The sequence below is a fragment of the Pinus tabuliformis genome, chromosome Q, assembly GCF_031772625.1.
Source record: "Pinus tabuliformis cultivar Carrire ecotype Pingquan chromosome Q, CPIR1, whole genome shotgun sequence".
NCBI lineage: Eukaryota > Viridiplantae > Streptophyta > Pinopsida > Pinales > Pinaceae > Pinus > Pinus tabuliformis.
In genome coordinates, this window is record NC_142296.1 from 766,136,896 (window position 1) to 766,160,807 (window position 23,912).

Here is a 23,912-nt window from a genome sequence, read left to right on the forward strand (position 1 = left end):
TGCCTCTACGCCCGGAAAATACGCAGAACTCGAAAATTGTTGTCAATGAAGCTTTATGAAATCCCAGCAATGGACTCTCTAAATTTCCAATTAGGGAGGCACTCAAAGTCCTCCGAAAATGGGGTGGAATCCTACCTGGAATTCCTGTGTTAAGCAGCACTCTACCCTTGCACTAATCAACTCCAAGAGAACATGAAGTGTTAAGTGTAACAGTCAAAAGATGATCCACAAAATGAGTCCCTCCTTTTATATTTTCTCTCCATCCTTTTAGACTCATTTTAATATTATTTTATTGGTAGGGGCCATTTTCCACTTAGTTACTTTTTCCACCATTTTAATAAAATAATAATTTGCCACCAATCTGCAATAAAATAACACTAGCCACCTTTCTCCCAAAATATTAGTTGCCCCTTTCAATTAATATTACCAAATTGGGCAAAATTCCCATGCTCACAAATTGGGGATATTACATCTTGTTATATTTCAAAATTTACCAAAAATATCGTTGAAGGTAAAATCCATAGCTCTTTGGAATGTAAATCCAACATTTAATGATCCAAATGGAATTCTACAATACTCAAATGTTCACCATGATGTAATAAATGCAATGTTATTTTGATCTTCCTTTTTTACTAACACGTGGTTGTATCGAGAAAAACCATCCAACATAGAGGAAAGTACCATGTTGGGAATTGAATAATTATCTTTGAGGGGTAGTCGGTTCAAGTTCCTAATGTCAACACACAATCTAATCTCACCATTCTTCTTCCTCACTACCACTAGATTTGCCATCCAAGAGGAATGCCTTATAAACACTATGGTTTGAGCAATGAACATCTTTTGAAGATCCATTTACATAAGCAGGGTGAAATCTAAGTTGCACTGAAACGAAAACGGGGTTTGAAACGGATATGACGAAATTTCAAAAAAAAATGGAACAATATGGCAAGGAAACGACATATACATATATATATATGAGACAAAATAAAAATTTCATCTTACCATTCATCTTTTAGAATCTAGATTCTATATTTAAAAATACATAATCACCATCACAAATTCAACATAAACAAATCATCATCATCAATTCAACGTAAAGTTTAAACATTGTCATCATCATTAATGATTATTATAACATTCAACATATCATCAAGTTTTTGTTTCCAATTTCAATCATCAACATCATCACCAATATTAATAATGTTAAATGCACACCACATAGTACAAATTACAAAATGAACTATGACTGGCAATCTAGTATCATATGACATATTATGGTATTTAATGTATCATATTGTTAGGATATTCTGACACGTAAGAAATAATTAAGTACAACTTCGTCTAGTGTATAGTTAGGTAAAGTGTGTTTCTTTAGTATGTACTTTTTGTAACTTACAATCCGACGATCACGATATGTTCTAGACATGAAGTGATCCGACAGTTCATTCTCTCATCGGTATTACTGACACTTGATCCGTGGCTTAACATCCGATTGGTCCATGATCTCTATTTAAAGAGCATGGAGGGTCATTTGTTAGGTGACCGTTCATGAGAGAAGCTTATGTAAAAAAAAATTCTTTTACATTAATAAAGTGCCTGAACTGGCCGTGTTGGCTCAGGCCATGGACTGTTTCCCTCTTTGAGGGTTTTAAGTTTTAACCACGTCAAGAATATTGGTGTATTGATCTGTAATCTGTTTGTGAGCAGTGTCCTTTGGTGTTCTATCTAAGGAACTTACCCTGTAAATTCCTACATGGTATCAAATAAAGAGACTTTAGATTTATAAGTGACTCACTTTTTATAATGGGTGAGAACACTTTTACATAAAGTAAGTTTAAAACATAAGTTACATGTGCTTTTTGAAAAAGTAACTCAACAAAAAGAAAGACTTGAACCCAAGACCTCTATTCTCATAAAGTAACTTTGGACCAAGTGAGCTAGTTTAAAAGGTTAGTAACTTTTGGAACGGAGGAAGGGTTTTTTTTTTTTTTTTTGCTCACTGAAGCTTTGGAGGGAGTGCTTACATGAAAAACCCCTTTTTTTTGCCCACAAAACAAAAAAACCACACAACCCAAAACAAACAAACAAAAATAATCCAAGCCTTACGGCGTAAAGTTAGATTTGGCCGAAAACTAAATATTTTCCTCAATGTTTCTAATTTTCTGAGATCACACTAAGGCGCAGCGAAAAATAGCATATGCATGAGAAAAATCCATTCTTCCTATTTCTGGTTTGCCCAAATTGCACAGAGTCGTAGGGCAAAGAGCATACGCAAAAATGAAAGATATAGATCCGAAAATATTAAAAAAAAATATAGATGACTATAAACCGAAACAAACAAAGAGATAAATAAATATAATTGCAAATAAAAACAAAGGGAAGAACACTGATAGACATTGCAACTTTTGTAATCGTGATGGCCACTTAGAATCCAAATGATGTAAGAAGATGGAAGCCTTGGACGCAGCCATGAAGAAGCATAACATCCATTTGGAGCACTCTTCAACTTCAACTTCATCTTCAAGAATAGCACTTGTTGCATGTGGTTGTCAAGCATCTCGGTCTGGTTATGCATTAAATGTATCTTCTTCTTCTCATTCTCATGAGTAGCTCATTGGTTCTGGGACTTCTTATCACATGGCCAAAAACAAAGCCATGTTTTCTTCTTTAAAGGATGCAAAAAAGACCCCACATATATGTGCTAAAAGGCTTTGTCTAACATTTTGTGGGCTGATTTAAAGCGTTTACCAATTCTGGAAATTAAATTGCAGCGTTAAAAATGAGATTTCGGCAAAGCCTAAAAGCTAGGGTTTAACCCTAAAGGGTGCATTCTAACCCTATTCTAGCTTATATTTCATTTTTATACTATTTCTAAAGCTTATATGACACAATATTGTAGTGAAATTCATCTCCTAAGTGCTTAATTGTGTTTATATTTTCAATTTGGAGATTTTTGGTGAAACCCTAGGACAAGTTTGAGATAATTACATGGTTATTTACCATTGAGCTTGTAAATTTATCATTGGTGGGTTGTTTCTACAAGTTATATTCATTGCTCTAGCAAAAGCAACCAAGGTGTATCATTCTCAGCGACAACTAACTGTTGCTACTTTGGAAATTGATCTGCCAAGAAATTGAATTGATCAAGTGTCTACTCCATCACCACACCGACCTCCTCTTATAATCCACTATTGGAGCACCAACAACCAAGATTAAAACATAATTGATGGCTAGGATCATCTCTGGATCGATCCGTGTGAGTTTCTAGACTATTCTCGCCTTATCTCAATTAATACTGATTAATTAACCATATTCCCTAAGTTTAGACTTAGGAAATATTTAAAAAACAGTTAATAATCTAATTGAGACACTTCTAGGCGGAATTTCCAAAAACGATTTCTGGGTTTTGTAGATCTCATTTATTCTATCCTCTCCACCAAATTTCGTGGCTAGAACACATCTGATGCTACAAAAACTAACACTCCCTCTTAGCAAGTAATGTGTTCTAATGTTGCAGAGCTTTCCACAACACCCTGTCTCTGCATCATCTCCTGTCACATTGCTGATGTCTAGCCATACTGCCCACCAACCACTACGCAACTCTGATATACATTGCATCTATGCTACTGCTAACACTGCCATACTACCGAAAACACTGCATTTGCACTGCAACTCCCTCTCATCTGTTATTGCTACAACTGCAACTGAAAAGCATCCAAAATACTGAAACAACTGTGTTCAGTATGATGCATCTATCTCCTGAATCTCTGACTGCTACTAGCATTTGCACTGTCACTGAAGAATCTATGCTACTGCCAACTTTGCACTAAACTACCCACTCTGTTGTCAACACTACACTGTGCTCCTTAGTATCTGACTGCTACTAATCTACAACCGTCACTTTGGCACTAACTGCATCAACTGCCACTGGTCCATCCTGCAACTGAATATTGTGGGCCCCCGTAGCCAAGTAATGATCCATGAGGTGAACTCCTCAAGGACCTTGCCCAATCTCTGTAGTTCTCTGGGACTACAGTACCAAATCGCCCCACCTCACTCCTGGAGGTATGTCTACAAACATCGCGAAGTCTTCCTACAACCTGTCGATCTCTGCTAAAGTTGCTTGTTGGTCCTGCTTCTCCTCTTTGTCCTTCTTCTTGAGAGGACACTGGGTACTATAGTGACCAAGCTCATCACAACTAAAGCATTTGACCTTTGACAGGTCCTTCTTCTTCTTCCTCTGCTCCACCTGCCCCCCACTGGGACCCTTAGATGCGAGGGCCACATTCTCCTCCAACTTCACCACCTTCAAACCACTACTGCTGCTACCATTGATGGAGCTCTTTAACAGAGCTCATCTCAACTCCTCCCGCTACAAATCCGCCCACATCCTGTCCCACTCTAGTAGCCTATCTCTACCCAATATGCTTTGGACAAAGACCTGCCAATCCTCTGAGACACTATTAAATGCCAATCACACTAGCTCTGTGGGTTGAGGTGTTGCCCCAACAGTTGACAGTTGGTCTCGAACCTCCTGAATCCTGGTAAGGAAGGGAACTATACCTTCCCCCTTCTGCATCTAGATGCATCTCAGCTTTTCCTCAAGAAACATCTTTCGCTGCTAAGAAGTTCCCTGGTATAACGTGGAGAGAGCATCCCACATCTATTTGGCAGTATCTTTGCCAGCTATATGTGAGACTATATAATCCTTGACTCCATCCAAGATCAACTTCTTCACCCACACCATCTCCTTGTATTCTTTCTGTTGATCTACATCCTGGGGAACTGCGACTACATTATCCATGTAGGCTTTTAGACCATATTCATTTATAAGGAAGGACATCCTAGCCTTCCAGATGACATAGTTGCAAGCTCCATCCAACCTATCCTGATCACGAAGCTCAGTAGTGGCCATCTCAACAAACTATCAAAAACTCCCTCTTTCATTTTACTTGGTTGTTGCTCCATTATTCACACTCCCTTCTGGAGTGAGAAGATCTGCTCACAACTACTGCCAATCTACAAGGAAAATCGAACTTCTGAGACTAGAAGTTCCCTAAGGAGAATTTTCCCTCAACTGCGTGTGCTTCTCTCTCATTCACCCAGCATTGGCTCTGCTCTAGTGAAATGTTGCAAAACCCTCTGCGTCCAACTAGAGATCTACCCAACGAAAAATCTAAGCTACTCCCTCTGCCTCTGGAATTACTCAATCTGGAAAATCAAATTTTCCTGTTCTGAAAAATCAATTTTCCTCAAGTAACTCGGCCCTCTTGGCGAAAGACTGCGATGCCCCTGGGAATTTCAGCATGTTGCTCTTACTGAACAGCGAAATTCCTTCTTTCGCTTTTGTGCTCTCCGGCTGATCAGTTGCTCTCTGATACCATGTGAAAATTCCAATATGGAATCCTATTGCAGCAGCAGGTGTTATTTCTCCTAATTGTTAATTAATTTTAACAATTTATCTGCGACGACAAATATCAAAATAAACACACTGCAACCTTCACAAATAAAATAATGCGGAAAAATAATGTGTTGGAAACTGAGAAATGCTAGCGCACACACCTAAAATATGAGACAATTATTTTTGGACAAATGTCCCCGGAAAAACCCAACTTGGGAAAACGAGTGCAGCAGTGAGGGTTTTTATTATTATGCAGCAGCGAAAATCCGAGTACAATATGGACGCCTAAAACTGGAAATCCACAGCAAGAAATATGGGCAAAATTATTGAACAGGATTTACCCTTCCTCCACAAGCAATCACAGCACAACTTGCCTACAGAAAACTTAGCCTCCTGAAGTTTCCATGTCATCCTTTGCGTTGGACTGCGCAATTACTATGACGTCTAGCCTCTGACTGGTCTCTGATGAAGTCGTTTTGCCTTCTGTTGCTAAGAAATTCGTCTCTCCAACCCTCTGGAACCTCTGCTTGGCCTCTGGATTTGAGAACGATCTTCTCTTGAGCAAATCAAACTTCCCTCCTTGAAGCTATTGCGCAGAGATCTGCACTGCCTCACTGGGATAACTTGGCCCTCTTGTTATTGCCTCTCCAAATCTAGAAAACTTCCTCCGAATCACTCTCCCTACACCTCACTCACTGCTTCGATCTCTGGCTCTCTCCGGCAACTGGCCGTTGTTACTCTGGAAATCGATCTACCAAGAAATCGAATTGGTCAAGTGTCTACTCCATCACCACATTGACCTCCTCTTATAATCCACTATTGGAGCACGAACGACCAAAATTAAAACATTATTGATGGCTAGGATCATCTCTGGATCAATCCGTGTGAATTTCTAGATTATTCTCGCCTTATCTCAATTAATATTGATTAATTAACCATATTCCCTAATATTAAACTTAGGAAATATTTAAAAAAACGGTTAATAATCTAATTGAGACACTTCTAGGCAGAATTTCCAGAAACGGTTTCTGGGTTTTGGAGATCTCATGTATTCTAGCCTCTCCACCAAATTTCGTGGCTAGAACACATCCGATGCTACAAAAACTAACAAGAAGTGTGAAAATATTTTACAAGAGAGATCCAAGTGATGATGATGATGATCTCTCACAATGAGAGTCATCTCTATTTATATGATCCTTTTCCTAATTCGAATTAGCCTAATAGCCCCTACAACTATAAAATAATGTGCAAATACCCCCTACAACTATAAAATAATGTGCAAATAATAAGTCCTTGGTGACAAGCCCACCAAGTAGCTCATAAAGTGATGAAGAAGCCATCCATAAGTGAGTCGAAATGATGAAATCGCAATGTAGAAGGGTCATTGGAAGGTCGAGTTGAGTCCTCAAGGTGCCATAGTGAAGGTGAGGGCTCCATGAATGATGGACAAGGGGTTGACCCCTTAATCTCTGTGCAAATGATCATGTGGTGCTCCAAAGTGGCTTTGGGGCACAAGTAATGGTCTCATGGGTCTCCTGATGAAAAATAAGCCTATAGACTGCTCCAAATGAGGGCACGAAAGATGGTGCTTGCCCTCCCATGTCTCAAGGATGAGACAAACCTCCTCTGGGCCTCGAATCAGCTGCCAAACCTTGTATATACTGCTAAGCTAGCTGGGGGCACTGTTGGTCCAAGTGCATCATCTCGCATATAATGTGGGGCAATGAACAAGCTGTTGAAGGTGTTGAGGGCGCCCATAAGATGAGACAATGCTATATCACATGACGGAGTCCCATGGCTCTCAACGCATCCCCTACAAGTGTCAATATGATCCTCTGGTGGGCTTGGGCCCCAGTTAAGTTTCCCAACCCATGATGAAACCACCTGTCAATTACGCATAAGATCCAATGTATCTCCTCACCTTCAGGTACAATAATTCATTAGTGCATCTAAGTGAATCAAGCTTGTTAGTCAAGGGCACAAATGAGACTTCATAATGGATTTCCCTTCCAAACTTGGGGCTTTGAGCATGTAATGGTGTTACCTCCCTAGGTAAGAGTGGCTAATAAGCAACACTATTAGGTGTTCCCAACCCCTAAAGGAACAGACATGTCCAAGGTACATCCTTCAAGTGGGAGGTGTCATGTGGATAATGATGAGATGGATTGGAACACAGGGGTCTCAAGGCCAAATGCCAAGGGCTCAAGGATAGTAATGATGAGGGATGCCTACATATTTGGGTGTACGACTATAGGAGGGAACAATTGTGGTACATGAGCTACCTCGACCTTTGTTTTTCCACCCTTCTTCACTTTCCTTTTTCCTTTTATTGATTTTTCTTTTATTTTACTGCTTAGGGCTCCAAGGGATGACAGCCTGTTGTGTATGATATAAGCAGTGATTACCCCCTTGAGGTGGGGCAGTTCATCGCCCACCAGGGTTTGGGACATGCATGGGTTCCTTAATGATACAGGGGGCACTCATAGGGGCCCTAGGGTTGAAAAATCTATAGGGCAATAGTTAAGATGATTTGTCTTTCTATGATAACTACTTGTGATGTCTTTTTACTTTTTCTTACTTGATCAGCTTCTTCACTTATTATTATATTCGAATATCATCAAACAGCTACCAAAACAAGAAAAACAATAGTACACAAGAAAACAGAATGTAGATTGCAAGCCAAGGCCAAAACCTCTCCACTTGAGAGGAAAACCCGCAAAATCTCTTCCCTTTTTATAGATTCTTCAATTGACGAATTTCAAGACCTCTAGACCAAGACCAAGTCCAACCTTTCTGAATGATGTGCTTCCCTTCTCCAAGTCAAACCCAATCAAATCTCTTCCAGCAGCACAATTTCGACCCCCAACTTCAGAGTTTCGGCCTCTACTGCAGGTCTGAAATTTCCAACCCCCTGCAACTGCTACTGCATCCACACGTGTGAGCGATTAGCCCTCCAAGGCCTCCGAGCAACTTCACTTGCCTTAGGGCAATAGTTAAGATGATTTGTCTTTCTATGATAACTGCTTGTGATGTCTTTTTACTTTTTTCTTACTTGATCAGCTTCTTCACTTATTATTATATTCGAATATCATCAAACAGCTACCAAAACAAGAAAAACAATAGTACAAGAAAACAGAATGTAGATTGCAAGCCAAGGCCAAAACCTCTCCACTTGAGAGGAAAACCTGCAAAATCTCTTCCCTTTTTATAGATTCTTCAATTGACGAATTTCAAGACCTCTAGACCAAGTCCAACCTTTCTGAATAATGTGCTTCCCTTCTCCAAGTCAAACCCAATCAAATCTCTTCCAGCAGCACAATTTCGACCCCCAACTTCAGAGTTTCGGCCTCTACTGCAGGTCTGAAATTTCCAACCCCCTGCAACTGCTACCGCATCCACACGTGTGAGCGAAATTAGCCCTCCAAGGCCTCCGAGCAACTTCACTTGCCTTGCTTCATTATCTAGGGCTAGTAGGTGACCTAGTAGACCCTTCTTCCAGCAGATAGAGAAATTCGACCTTGAAGCAGCGAACCCTAGCTTCTCTTCTTCACATGTGTGAGAGAGAATTTGCCCAAAAACAATCTTTCTTTGTCCTCTTTCTTCTTCGCTTGCCTTCTTGCTCCTCTCCTTTTCTTGAATGAGTGAGTGATGAATGTGTCTCAAGGAGGTCGAGTTCCCTCATTTATACATGCTTCTCAAAGTGGACGTGGCTCCTCAAAATAGGCCGACTTCCCAGCTGCTAGGCCAACTTGGTCTTGAAGGGTATTTTGACACTTTTAATGACAAAAATAATTTTCTTTACAAGTTACAATGTGCATGATGGGGTCTTCAACTTATGACAATGACTCTTTTGACTTCTTGACCTCGGACAAACCCTAGAAGCAATGTTAATTTTAGATAGCAATGGTATGTTCTATGCTTAAGACAATTTACTTGAATGTTCTTTTAGCAGCGCAATGACAAATTCCAATTATAACCAGTAGCAACCACATTATATAAACATTGACTGTAAATGTAGATAGAACATAAAATCATATGCAAAAAACAAGCCAAGACAAGAGGACACAAGATGTGGTGGATGCCAGGGACAAACCCCAATGTGCGGAAACCCTTTGATCAAATCTTCTGATTATTCTTCAATAGTTCAACAAAGAGAGAGAGTATACAAATATCATAAATGTAAGCCCAAAACAAATCTGCCAAATCAGCAGACAAACCAGCTGTCAATGCAGCCCTAACCAGAAAGTCAACGGTGGTCAAAGCTGCCCCAAAATGTCCTTCAATCAGTTCAGTCAACAGCAGTCCAATTCGGCCTTCTAGGAGAGCCAAAAAAAGCCCAAAACAAGTCTGTCAAACCCAATCAAAGGAGAGAAAAACACTGCTGTAATTTTCAGCAGTTAAATCTGAAGTCAACGCCAGTCAATGCTCCGAAAACTTCAACTTGTTTTACACAGAAAAACTCAGCCTCCTGCCACACGTGCAAAGAAGAGAGAGAGAGAGAGAGATCAGCCACACATGCGAAGAAAGAGAGAGATGCCTCCAAGTTGTACGAACCAAGAGAGAGAAGATGATGTGATGATATGTTGTCCAAATAAGGAAAAGGTCACCTCTATTTATACAATTCGTTGAGGATGAAGAGACCCATCTATTGGGCTTCATGAGCCTACATTTGATTGTGGCCGACCTTAACAATTTGTCCATCAGATAAATAAATTCATAATTCAATTTTTGCTAGTCAGAATGAGCTGATCTTTATATCAAAATTGTACCTCTCTGAAAGAGGAATCCAATGCAATAATCATCTCCATCATATGAGCTATCCTACGGTGGAAATTGGCCCTAGTTGCCAATTTCAACAAGCACTCAATGGGTGCTTGACCTATAAAATAAAAGACCTTGAGCATGAAACCCATGCTCCAAAAATAATAATAATAATTTTCTTTCATTTTACAATATACAAGAATCAAAAGTACATTTCATATTTATGAAGACCGAACCTAGTTACATATTTTTCAACACCTAAGAACCACGGTGACGCCCGTAATGATAAAGGTGTAGAGCTCATGTTTAGCTTTTGCCTGCATGCTAACTTTTATTGTCTGGACCATATTTTGCATTTTATGGTATAATTTCTTTTTGTATGTGGCCATAATATGCTTTTATCTTTTCTTTTGGCTGTATCAACCTCCAAGGCATAGTTCCAAGCCCGACCTAGACATGTGGACAAGGGGAGGGTGAGTACCAGAGCCTTGTGGACCCAGTGATCACATGGACCCAGAGAGGGAAGATGATGAAATAGCGCATGTTTTGCGCAGAGGGGAGTGAAAAATATGAAACAGGAATACAGGATTGCACTACCAAAATCTAGGTTTCCCAAGTAGTGCCCATCCTGAAGCTATAAGCCAGTAGGGGAGATCCCACGGGACTAGGGTTGAAGATTAACTACCCATTTAAGGTGAGGGAACAAGACTACAGTTGAAACCCTTCCTCCTTCCAAATCACCCATTAATCCATACCCAAGTGTGCCTAAGGAAAAACAAGCATAAGCACCCGATTGCACAAGAAAAGACATACCTTTAGGATTGTATGACCCACCTTCAAACATGTGCTCTTGACCGATGGGCAAGGGGACATATGACTAACTCATGGAGTGGAGTTAAACTGGCACAATATTGGCTACATTGGTGGCTATCGGGATTGTTGGCTGTCGGCTGAAGACAAATCTAGGAGAAAAAATTATCCTATGGGGTCACCCATAGGTGGTGGGTAACAGAGCTCTACCAAGAGGAAGACAGGATGGGCCGAGTAGACCTTGAGGGATGTCGAGGATCATAGTAGGAACTTCAAGGAGAGTCGACCACCAACAAAATTTTCTAGTCACATATCCTTGATCAGCAGCATCAGTGAGTACGAGCTTTCTAGCTTTGAGGAGGAAGCAAAGTAGGAATTTTGGAGGGACGCCATGTTGGGAGAGTATAGTTCTATTCATGAGGAATGATGTGTGCTAGATAGTACCAAGGCTTGAGAGTGAGTTAGTGGTCACTTTTCGATGGATCTACAAGATTGACATGCAAAAAATTGTAGAAAATCCACAAAATTCAGATCTGCTAATATGAGCAATCTGAAATATAATTTCTTCTCATATAAACATAGATTTTTCTACTAAACTTTGCAACGGAATAGGAATAGAAATAACAACAATCACACAATACAAACACAATATTTCTAGGGAACCCAACTGGGAAAACCCTCTACTTGTTATTGAGAATTCTATTGAAGAAGGTTGAACAATGGATCTTTTACAATACAATAAAGTTTCATTAGAGAACAACCATGTTATCTCTGTTTCTACTAAACTGAAACACCCTTGCTTGCACCTTGATCCATGCTTCCTAACCCAAGGAACTCGTCCTTATTCAAACTCCCACAAGCCTCACCTAGGCTCATTTTCTTTCTCTCACAAGCTCCACGCACAAACTCGTGCTTCCTATTGCTTGGTCTCACCAACTCGTGCTCACCAAAATAATGATTAAACTTGTGCCTTTGTTCCTCCTTTTAAAGACAATTTGAATGGTTAAAATTAGTGAGTTTTCTAATTAAGGAATGATTTTGTGATGAGCATGAGTTAACTGCTCATGCAACACATCCTATTTCAAGTCAACCACTTGAAACTCAATCACTTGTATTTTTCCTCAATCAACTCACACTAGAAAATCAAGAACTCGACTTTCAATTTCAACACATCAGTTAACTGCATCCTAACTCATCCTAATTTTTAGGGATTGATTCCTAAATTATAGGAACGCATCCTAATTTATAGGGAATCTCCTAACTTTTAAGAAGAGTCATGCACAAGAAGGAACTCGAATTTGACTCCTTGAATTAAGGCACAAATCAAGGAACTCTTTTCTCGCTAATATTTTCAACACTCCCTCTTAGCGAGGAAGGTGTTCCTAGAAGAACCTCGTCCACCTGGATCTGTCCCCAACACTACCAAGTTCTCCGTTGCTACAGCTACTCACTCGGAACTAGAAGACTCCCCTGCTTTCTTTTGCGGAACCTGCATTGAAGCCTTGTTCTCTCCCACCGTGCTTTGTGAGTCCACTTCTTTAGTCATAAGTGCCATGTACCTTATGTACCTCTATGGTTGTTTCTTGATGCCAAAAGACTCAACTCTCTTTTGATCTCCCTTAACCAACTCCTCTGCCCATTTCGCTCGAAATTTTCCTATACTGGAAGTCTCTAACTGAGTGGCTACCTCCACTCGCCCTGGGCTATGGTCCTCATCATCATCATCCTGCTGGTCAACCCAACTGCAAACTAGCTTAACCTGAAACTGAGATAATGGCTTAGTCTCCATCTTGAGAGCTCTATCCTACTCTCACTCAACCACCACATCTATACTCTGAGAACTCCCTGCCTTGTTGCTCAAGGTTGCACCTGTCTCTACCTACAACTTGTAGAGATTCTTCACCCTCACACCTATCTGCTTCTTACATCCAGAAGCTAAGTGTTGGAGGTACGCCTTACCTCTGCTGAAGATGACATCATATCCCTTGTCCTCAAGGGTAGCTACCAAAACAAGATTCTGCCTCAATCCTGGAACATAGAGAACATCTCTAAGATGAAGAGGATTACCTGACTCCCTCTAAAAACTGACAGTACCAACTCCTCTAGCTGCATACTGACCATCATCTCCTAGCTCAATCTGAAACTACATGTCCTTCTCCTTCAAGTGGTTGAAACTCTTCTTGTTCCTGGTCATGTGGAAGGAAGCCCCTGAATCAATATACCATTTACTATTATCTATTGAGATTTCCATGCAAGCAATCAATGAGAAATATTTCTCGAACTAGGCAGAGGGGTCATCTACCTCCATTGATGCAGCAACATGATCCTTCTCGACCCCCTTCTTCTTAACAGGACACTTAGAAGCATAGTGTCCAAACTCATGGGAATGAAAGCATGTGATCTTGCTTAGATCCTTCTTCTTGCCCTTCTGACTAGACTCGGCCTCTCCTTGGCACTTCTTTCCCATGGCCTTGCTACTCTTGCCTGCCAGGGCACAGTTCTCCTCTTGGACGAAAAGCAATTGTGATGTGTTGGTCCTTATTCTGATCCACACTCTAATACCATGTAGAAAATCCACGAAATTTTGATCTGCTAATATCAACAATCTGAAATATAACTTCTTCTCATATAAACACAGAATTTCTCTACTAAACTTTGAAGTGGAATACGAACGGATATAACAACAATCACACAATACAAACACAATATTTCTAGGGAACCCAACTAGGAAAACCCTCTGCTTGTTATTGAGAATTCTATTGAAGAAGGTTGAACAACGAATCTTTTACAATATAATAAAGTTTCATTAGAGATCAACCATGTTCTCTTTGTTTACACTAAACTGAAACACCCTTGCTTGCACCTTGATCCCTACTTCCTAATCCAAAGAACTCATCCTTCTTCAAACTCCCTCAAGCCTCACCTAGGCTCGTTTTCTTTCTCTCACAAGCTCCACACACAAGCTTGTGCTTCCTATTGCTTAGTCTCACCAACCCATGCTCACCAAAACAATGATTAAACTTGTGCCTTCATTCCTCCTTTTAAAGGCAATTCGAATGGTTAAAATTAGTGAGTTTTCTAATTAAGGAATGATTTTGTGATTGATTGAGTTAGCATGAGTTAATTGCTCATGCAACTCTTCTTATTTCAAATCAACCACTTGAAACTCAATGACTTGTGTTTTTCTTCAATCAACTCACACTAGAATATCAAGAACTCGACTTTCAATTTCAACACATCAGCTAACAGCATCCTAACTCGTCCAAATTTTTTGGGGTTGATTCCTAAATTAAAGGAACTCGTCCTAATTTATAGGGAATCTCCTAATTTTTAGGAACTCGAGTCATGCATAAGAAGGAACTCGAATTTGGCTCCTTGAATTAAGGCACAAATCAAGGAACCCTTTTCTCACTAATATTTTCAACACAGATGGCAATGTTGAGAAGTACAAAGCGAGGTTCATGGCGAGAGGGTTCTCCCAGAGGAGGGAGTGGATTAAGAGGAGACATTTGCACTCATCGCTAGATATGCACCTATCAAGGCAGTTATATCTATTGCCTTAGAGATGGGGTGGAGAATTCATCAGATGGATGTGAAAATTGTCATTCTCAATGGGGTAATTGAGGAAGAGGTGTATATTGAGTAGTGATCCAAAATGGATCTTGTATGTCAAGTCAGAATATTACCATATGTTGACGACCAAGATGGTCCTAGGTGGCAATGTTGTTCTCGACTTGTGCAGAGATTGATTGTCTCAATTGACTGCGAAACTAGTGCCAAGACGAAGGGTTCGACGCACTGATTCCGGTGATGTCTCCAGATTTTCGTATGGCCTCCCAACAATGGAGAAACCATCTGTTGAAGTTAAGGTGTCGAAGAAGGCCTTCCTGGCCATGCGGCGTTTCTATAGTTGACACGTGGCATCGAGTCAAATCTTATCATTGGTGCACATCTTCAGGTTGAAAGGTGATATTTTAAGGTTTTTCCTTCATGGGCACAATATTGTTAAAGTATGTGGTGGTGGTGCAAAGTTTTGTCACAAATACCATGTTAAAGTATGGAGTAATTACTTTACAAATGAGTGCATACATTAAAACTATATGGTGGGCGCATATGTCAAAACATTATGTTATGACTATAAAATTAAATGGAGTGCAAACCTTAAACATGATATGGTTTACATTAATGTTTGGCACGGAGTCATAAAGTTTGGCTCGTTGAAAACATAGTTATCAAATACCATATAACTATGGTAAATATTAAATGTTGCAAGGTGATATAAACAAGCGGAGTTTATATGTTATATGATATGCAACGGAAATCCATTCGACAGTCAACCATGCGAAGTTTATGCCACGGATATTGCCACGTCATTGCCAAAGAATATGGCGGAGTCCATAGAAGGCGCAAATATATGGCATATTGTTATCGATGTATTAAATTCTAATGCATTGCGAAGATACAGACCCATTGCAGATCCAGTCTGAGCCACGGGGAATGACCGGAAATGACAAGTCGAGTCAGCAGTCTATTCAGGAACGGATGGAGCCAAGGAGGCTACGTCAATAGGTTTGCAGCGACAGTCATCCGACTCAGATATGCGAGGTGGCTATGTTAGCAAGCCAGCAAGGCGAAGGTGGCATGGTGCAGGTCGAAGTGTTAGATGCCAAAGGTCGGGATTCTGTTGACCACCGAAATGGTGGGCCAACCTGTCCACAAAGCACCAGCATGCAAATCCGTTGAAGATCTGGTCAGCGCCACGGGGATTGTGGACATATTAAGGTCTGTTGCATTGCGGAGATGCAAATCATTTGCAAGTCCAGTCAGCGCCACGGGGATTTGCCGGAATGGATAAGCGCAGTCCTGGAGACGTGGCATGCTATCAAGTTGTCGATGCCACAGGTGCGGAAACCATCCGAGTTAGTTGGCATACCATTGAACCGACAGTCATTGCAATGTTGGCTTCGAAAAACCGTGGATACATCATCGTCAAGGAGTGTGGGGCATCTCATGCCACGCATAGCAGGCAACAGAATAGTGCCAAAGAATCAGCGCACAGCAGATGTGCTATGCCACGAAAACATGCCTAGTCATCATGAGGATGAAGATAAGGTATAAAAAAGAGTTTGAAAGTCAACCTTTAATTAAAAGCTCCAACGTAATGTGCATATGGTTACAAAGGTAATGCATGAATGTGCATTAAAAAACCAACAAACGTGCTAATGTATGTGGCTTCAAACAATTAATGTAATTCGAAAATCAAGGTATTGTTTACCATTTGAAATAATTTTGAAGCTAAGTTCAATGCATAAGGTTTATGCGCTATCTCAAATAGCCAAAGTTGTTTTAACAACTTAAAACCAAAAATAAACATTAAAGGTGTATAAAAGGAGGTTTGTCACACCATTCAAAGGCAGAGAGGGAGAGAGAGGAATGGAATCCAGAGTTTTCCATCAAGAAGTCATTCTTCCTCAAGCATAAAGGAAGGAGAAAGTGGCAGTCTTGTGTTAGAAGAGAAGAGAGGCGTTTCAAAAGCCCATCAAGTCTCTTCCATTTCCAGAGGCGAAACCCTTCAAGAAGGAGGTTGCGCTTCAGTTTTCAAGCGACAGTTTAGTGAAAGAAGTTTCAGGGTCAGAGTTTCGACATTTTTTTGCAGATGCTCTTTTGAGCGTTTCCTAGCCATCATTGGGCCTATTCAAGAACGGAGACAGGCATTGGAAAGTTGTTGCAGACGGATTTCTTCCTACAGTGACCAGCAATGCCTGCGAGCACAGATCAGCTGGTAAAATCACATGTAAATAAACTCTTGAAACACTTCTAATACAACGGTCGCACATTTTGAAACAGACCCGGAGACGTAGTCTACGAGGGACGAACTACTTTATCAAATTCTTACTGAGTTTGCGTCTTTTAATTTGCCGCTTATGCGTCATTTAATTCTGATTTTTTAAAGCATAAAGACAACTTAATATTCCACTTACATTTCTCATTTATGCAATTCATGGTTCATTGCTAAGTTGCACTGTCAATCGCCTACTAGTCCCATTTTAGTCTTGCACTTATTGAGAGGACAATCTAACTTCTGCATTTCATATCATTTTTGGTATCAGAACGACAGGCTCTCATCTAGTGCAAAAATGGGAAAAAGTTCCAGGCGACTTAGGTTGATAGAACTGGAAGAGTTCAACCAACAGTATCAGCAGGAGAACGTTGCATTGCGACGAATGGTTAAAGCTTTGCAGAAGGAAAAGCAAAGATTGCAGACAAAGATTGAAGCTTTACGGAAGAACCGAAGGGAAAGTAGTCCTTTAGTTCACAGCTCATCTACTGAAGGGAAAAATGAAGCCTCGCCTCTTCATCAGGAAGATGGAGATAGTTCATTTATGTCAACAACTCCAAAAGCACAGTCAATAGAAGAGGCTATCGGAACCTTTTCCTCATCTTCTAAGGACACTCCTTATATTCCATCATCTCCAAGAAATGATTCAGAGGAAGATGAGATTTCCAGCAATAAGGAAATTGGAGCATTTGAAAGACATACCCGAGGAATGGGAATGTCACTGATGAACAAAATGGGATACCAGCAGGGACAAGGTCTCGAAAAGCATGGTCAAGGTAGGCTCCAACCAATCTCCGTGCAGGAAAGGCTGAAACATGAAGGCTTGGGTTATGATCAAACAATATGTGACTACTGCGGGAAGAGAGGTCACATTGCAGATCGATGTTGGTCCCTACACCCAGACCTAATGCCGAAAAAGCTGCAAGACCGAAAAGGTAAGCTGATGAATCAATCAAGCAGTGATTCAGAAGGTGAGTCCTCAAGTCAAAACTTAATGTTAAAATTTATCAAGAGGATTTATCCATGTACCTTTTGTGGTAGTAATTCACATTGTGTAGAAGAATGTTGGAAGCAGAAAATTTTCAACAAGAAAGTAGGTGCTATCAAAAGTCAGCCATGGAAAGATGATGTAGCACTACAAGTAAAGAAGCGTCCCGAGAAGACTTTACTTCAGTCAGACAATGACTCCACAACAACCGGACAGAGTTCAGGAAAGTCCAATAGAAAAACGGCTAGCACAAACTCCAGAGAAAAAGTTTGTCCAAAATGTAAGTTGAGAGGGCACTCGAAAAGCGCATGTCCGATGTTGCCCCGTGAGACAACACCAGCAGAGAAAGAGACAACAAAAGCACCTGGAGTTGAGGAACATAAGTCTTCAGATTGGAACTGGGCAAATTATATGCCATATGTATAAATGTGAGTTTTTAAATTGTTGACACATCAGTAGCCCTAGTCAAAGTTTGTAAATAGGGTCTAGATGGTATTTTTTTTACATTGACTCATGTTTGTAATAAAGTTCATGATTGTAAATAAACTTTTGGAGGTCCAAAAGTCTTTCTATTGGGAGGTGTGATCCAAAATGGATCTTGTAAGTCAAGTCAGAATATTACCATATGTTGACGACCAAGATGGTCCTAGGTGGCAAAGTTGTTCTCGACTTGTGTAGAGTTTGATTGTCTCAATTGACTGCGAAACTAGTGCCAGGACGAAGGGTTCGACGCACTGATTCCGGCGATGTCTCCGGATTTCCGTTTGGCCTCCCAGTGATGGAGAAACCATCCGTCAAAGTTGAGGTGTCGAAGAAGGCCTTGCTGGCCATGTGGCGTTTCTGTAGTTGACACGTGGCATCAAGTCAAATCTTATCATTGGTGCACATCTTCAGGTTGAAAGGTGATATTTTACGGTTTTTCCTTCATGGGCACAATATTGTTAAAGTATGTGGTGGTGGTGGAAAGTTTTGTCACAAATACCATGTTAAAGTATGGAGTAATTACTTTACAAATGAGTGCATACATTAAAACTATATGGTGGGTGCATATGTCAAAACATTATGTTATGACTATAAAATTAAAAGGAGCGCGAACCTATCGGAGCCATGGAGAATTATCGGAAAGGATAAGCCGAGTCAGCAATCTATTAACGAACAAATGGAGCCAAGGAGGCTATGTCAATAGGTTTGCAGCGACAGTCATCCGACTCAGATATGCGAGGTGGCTATGTCAGCAAGCCAGCAAGGCGGAGGTGGCACGGTGCAGGTCGAAGTGCTAGATGCCAAAGGTTGAGATTCCGTTGACCACCGAAATGGTAGGCCAACTTGTCCACAAGGCACAGGCATGCAAATCTGTTGCAGATCTGGTCAGCGCCACGAGGATTGTGGACGTATTAAGGTCTGCTGCATTGCGGAGATGCAAATTAATTGTAAGTCTGGTCAGTGGCAAAAGGATTTTCCGGAATGGATAAGCGCAGTCCTAGAGACGTGGCATGCTATCAAGTTGTCGATGCCACAGGTGCAAAAACCATCCAGGTTAGTTGGCATACCATCGAACCGGCAATCATTGCAATGTTGGCTTCGAAAAACCATGGATACATCACCGTCGGGGAGTGTGGGGCATCTCATGCCACGCACAGCAGGCAACAAAACAGTGCCAAAGAATCAGCGCACAGCAGATGCGCTATGCCACAAAAACATGTCATCACAAGGATGAAGATAAGGTATAAAAAAGAGTTTGAAATCAACCTTTAATTAAAAGCTCCAATGTAATGTGCATATGGTTACGAAGGTAATGCATGAATGTGTATTAAAAAACCAACAAATGTGCTAATGTACGTGGCTTCAAACAATTAATGTAATTCGAAAATCAAGGTATTGTTTACCATTTGAAATAATTTTGAAGCTAAGTTCAATGCATAAGGTTTATGCGCTATCTCAAATAGCCAAAGTTGTTTTAACAACTTAAAACCAAAAATAAACATTGAAGGTGTATAAAATGAGGTTTGTCACACCATTCAAAGGTAGAGAGGGAGAGAGAGGAATGGAATCCAGAGTTTTCCATCAAGAAGCCATTCTTCCTCAAGCATAAAGGAAGGAGAAAGTGGCAGTCTTGTTTTAGAAGAGAAGAGAGGCGTTTCAGAAGTCCATCAAGTCTCTTCCATTTCCAGAGGCGAAACCCTTCAAGAAGGAGGTTGTGCTTCAGTTTTCAAGCAACAGTTCAGTGAAAGAAGCTTCAGGGTCAGAGTTTCGACATTTGTCTGCAGATGCTCTTTTGAGCGTTTCCTGGCCATCCTTGGGCCTATTCAAGAATGGAGACAAGCGCTGGAAAGTTGTTGCAGACGGCTTTCTTTCTACAGTGACCAACAGTGCCTGCGAGCACAGATCAGCTGGTAAAATCACATGTAAAGAAACTCTTGAAGCACTTCTAATAGAACGGTCGCACATTTTGAAGCGGACCTGGAGATGTAGTCCAAGAGGGACGAACTCCGTCATCAAATTCTTACTGAGTTTGCGTTTTTTAATTTGTTGCTTATGCATCATTTAATTTTGATGTTTTAAAGCATAAAGACAACTTAATATTCCGCTTGCATTTCTCATTTATGCAATTCATGGTTCATTGCTAAGTTGCATTGTCAATCGCCTACTAGTCCCATTTTAGTCCTACACTTATTGAGAGGACGATCTAACTTCCGCATTTCAGATCAAGCAGCCTCAAGTATTTCAAGGGCATGGGAGGGAGTCCCATGTATGTAGACTGAAGAAGGCCTTATACGGACTTAAGCAGGTACCTCGTGCATGGTACTCTAAGATTGATGGGTACCTACATGGATTGGGCTTCACCAAGAGAGAGGCAAACTCCAACTTCTATTATGTACTTGTTGATAGGGAGTTGTTTATCTTGGTATTGTATGTTGATGATCTCTTTCTAATAGGATTGGAGAGGCTCATAGGCATGTGCAAGGAGGACTTGCTTCAGAGTTCCAGATGATATTGGATGAAGCATTACTTTTTGGGATTGGATGTGTGGTAGCAACCAGGAGAGATTTTCCTCGAGCAGTGCAAGTATGCAATTGAGATCGTGAAGAGATTTAGCATAGAGGATTGTGGGACAATGTCCACACCCATGATTACCAACTCGAGGAAGCTCAATTCTTTTGAAGGTGAGCTAGTGGATCCCACATTGTATAGGCAGTTGATCAGGTCATTGATGTATCTGGTTAATACGAAGTTGGATATATGTTTTGTTGTGAATACACTTAGCCAGTTTATGGTGGAATCAAGGAGGGTTCATTGGGTGGCAACAAAGCATGTGTCGAGGTATCTCTTTAGTACAGTGGACTATGGACTGAGATATGTCAAAGTTGGTGAAGTGCAATTTCACAGCTATACAATTTCGAACTAGGTCGGAACTGTAATGGACAGGAAGAGTACATCTCGATGTTGTTTTAGCTTGGGGTCAGCAATGATCTCACGATTTAGCATGAAGCAGCACTCAGTGGCACTTAGCTCAATAGAGGTCGAGTACATGGCAACGAGTTGAGCAAGTTGTGAGGCCATGTCTTCGCAAAATGCTCCCAGGGTTTTTTGATCTTGAAATGGGGCTTATAGTGATTCATTGTGATAATCAAAGCTACATCAAGATTTCGGAGAATCCATTATTTCATGATAAATCCTAGCACATAGAGATCAAGGATCACTTCATTAGAGACAAGGTCCAACGAGGTGTTGTGAGATTGTTGCATATATCCACAGATGAGAAGGTAGTAGATATTCTCACCAAGTCTCTAGTGAAGGGGAAGTTTGTGTTCTACAAGGACACATTGGGGGTGGTGGAGAATCCCTTCCTTGCTAGGAGGGTGTGTTGATTTTGTAGCTTCGAAAGGTGTTCTACATAGGCTTGTGTCTAGCATGCAGGAGAAGAAATCCTCTTTAGGTGGTTGTTTGAGAGAAGCAACCAATATGATCTCCTTCATAATTTTTTAACTTAGGAAAAGTCCACTAATTAATTATTTAATCAATTTTGACTTTGGGATAATGTTTATCTAAAGATAAATATTAAATTATTTAAGTGACTTAGATCTAATCTCCATCATTGATCTAAGAAGGTTAGGATTTAATCTTAGTCGTCTATCACTTTGGAGATTAGGGATTTGGCCCATGGAGAAATTATAAAAAGAACCTATGGGAGAGGATGAAGACACATTGTTATTGTTGAGAGAGTGATTTTCTCAAGGAGTGAGAGACTCTCAGGCTGAAGAGAAGGGAAAAGGATTACAGCGAGGAAATTTTGGAAGCAAATTTCAAGGAGGCTGAGTCTAGGAGATAGAGGCCGAATTGTTGAAGAGGAGGGTCGAGTTCGAGAGAGAGGTTGAATTATCCAAGAGGGGGCCAATTTTTCTCAAGTGTGCAAGGGTTGTACAAAGGGAGAAAGATGGACCGAGTTAGCTAGTGAAGGAGGTCACTTTTCTAGGGCCAAAATTTTCAAGAGGGTTGAGTTCCATGAGGACCAAAATTTTTAGGAGGGTCAAATTCTTTGAGGCCAATTTTCCAAAGGGGTCGATTTCCAAGTTCCAAGTAGCTGTTATTTTTCTGTGGATTCTCTATGGGTCTAGGCCCTAATTTTCCTATGTACTATAAAGTGAAGGAATATTGTTTTTGGCAGAATTTTTTGTTGTTGTGTGATTGGTTTATCCAAATTTAATTTCTAAAAATTAAAATACTAATGAATTTATTTTCCAACAATTTTCAGATTTTATTGAGTAAATAATTTATGGGTATAAAATAATTGTTGAGGTATAAATAAATCACATCTGGTATTGGAGATTTGACACCCTAGCCTCTAGTATTCAATCAAAAGTAGCCATTCCTCATAAAAAGATATCCACTCTTAAGGCCACTACCTCTTCCTTCTTCCACTATACTTTCCCCTTCCCTTGTAGTCAAGAACCTCTTGGTTAGGCCTCCTACCTCAACCACAATGGCCAAGTCGTGGCTTACCACTGCATTCAAGCCCTTGGACATAAATGCCTTTCAGGGGGCTCCCCACAAACTTTTTAAGAAGTACAAAGAATGGCTACCTAAGTTCAATGGGACTAGCGTGTTCATGGAAAGATGATTGAGAAAGAAGATATTGTCATGATGTTGTTTGCCCTCTCCTTAGAAAGAAATGCTAGAGATTGTTACCACATTTGCCCACAGGAGGACTTCAAAACTAGGATCAACTCCATGAAACCAAGTTACTCAAAGAAGTGCCCAAGTTGTACAAACTTATTGAGTAGACAATCCTTGCATTATATGTCGATGCCTTTGCTAGACTTATATCTTATGCCTTAAAAAGATAAAGACCCTCAAAGCCTTGAACAAGCCAAGGCCTTTATTATAACCACAGAACATAATTTAACCACATCTAAGATTGATTGGCTCTTATATCCCCGATCTAAACTGGAGGTCAAGACTAAGCCAGCTACCCAAGTTGATCCCACCTTGCAAGCCTTTGCCCAAAAAATTGATAAGATTACTAATGAGCTGATGCAAGGGCAAATGGCTATGATGAACAAGTTGACCATCTTAGATAGGAAAAGAGGGTCTCGCCACAATAAGGATGTAGTCAATACTTGCAACTCCAAAATCACACATCATCCACTCTATTTTCCCCATAATAATCTACAATTTGAAAGCTTAGCTAGGATTGAAACATATAGTTCAAATAAAAAACAGACCTTTTGAGTGAGGAGAATAATGATTACCAGCACGTGTGGTGGCCTTTTTGGAGAGGATACACAAATAAAATGAAATTTTAGCTACACCAGTTTGTGGGAGTCATATGCCTGGAGTGAAAAGCCTTATGCAAATAGGATTTTGTCTCTTTAAGCCAACTGTGGGATAAATATGCCCATGAATGGAATGATTTAGATGAACTGTGAAGCCTCTCCTCCTATGATCAAGTTGGTAGATGACTAATGGCTTCCAAAGATTAGCTCGCTAACTATTAACCCCAATATAAGATATAGGCACTTCAATATTGCTCCCCTATGTAGACACCATGTAAGGACATTTTGCACAGAGCCTTCTGTCTCTCTCAGTTCACCTGCACAATCTCCCACACATAG

At 40.5% G+C, this 23,912-nt stretch overlaps 1 protein-coding gene across 3 annotated transcripts in view; it reads right to left on the bottom strand.

Annotated features, from left to right (window-relative positions):
• LOC149221744 (uncharacterized) overlaps nt 1–23,912 on the bottom strand; it is a 241,659-nt gene that overhangs the window by 216,379 nt on the left and 1,368 nt on the right. The gene's annotated exons all lie outside the window — the stretch shown is intronic.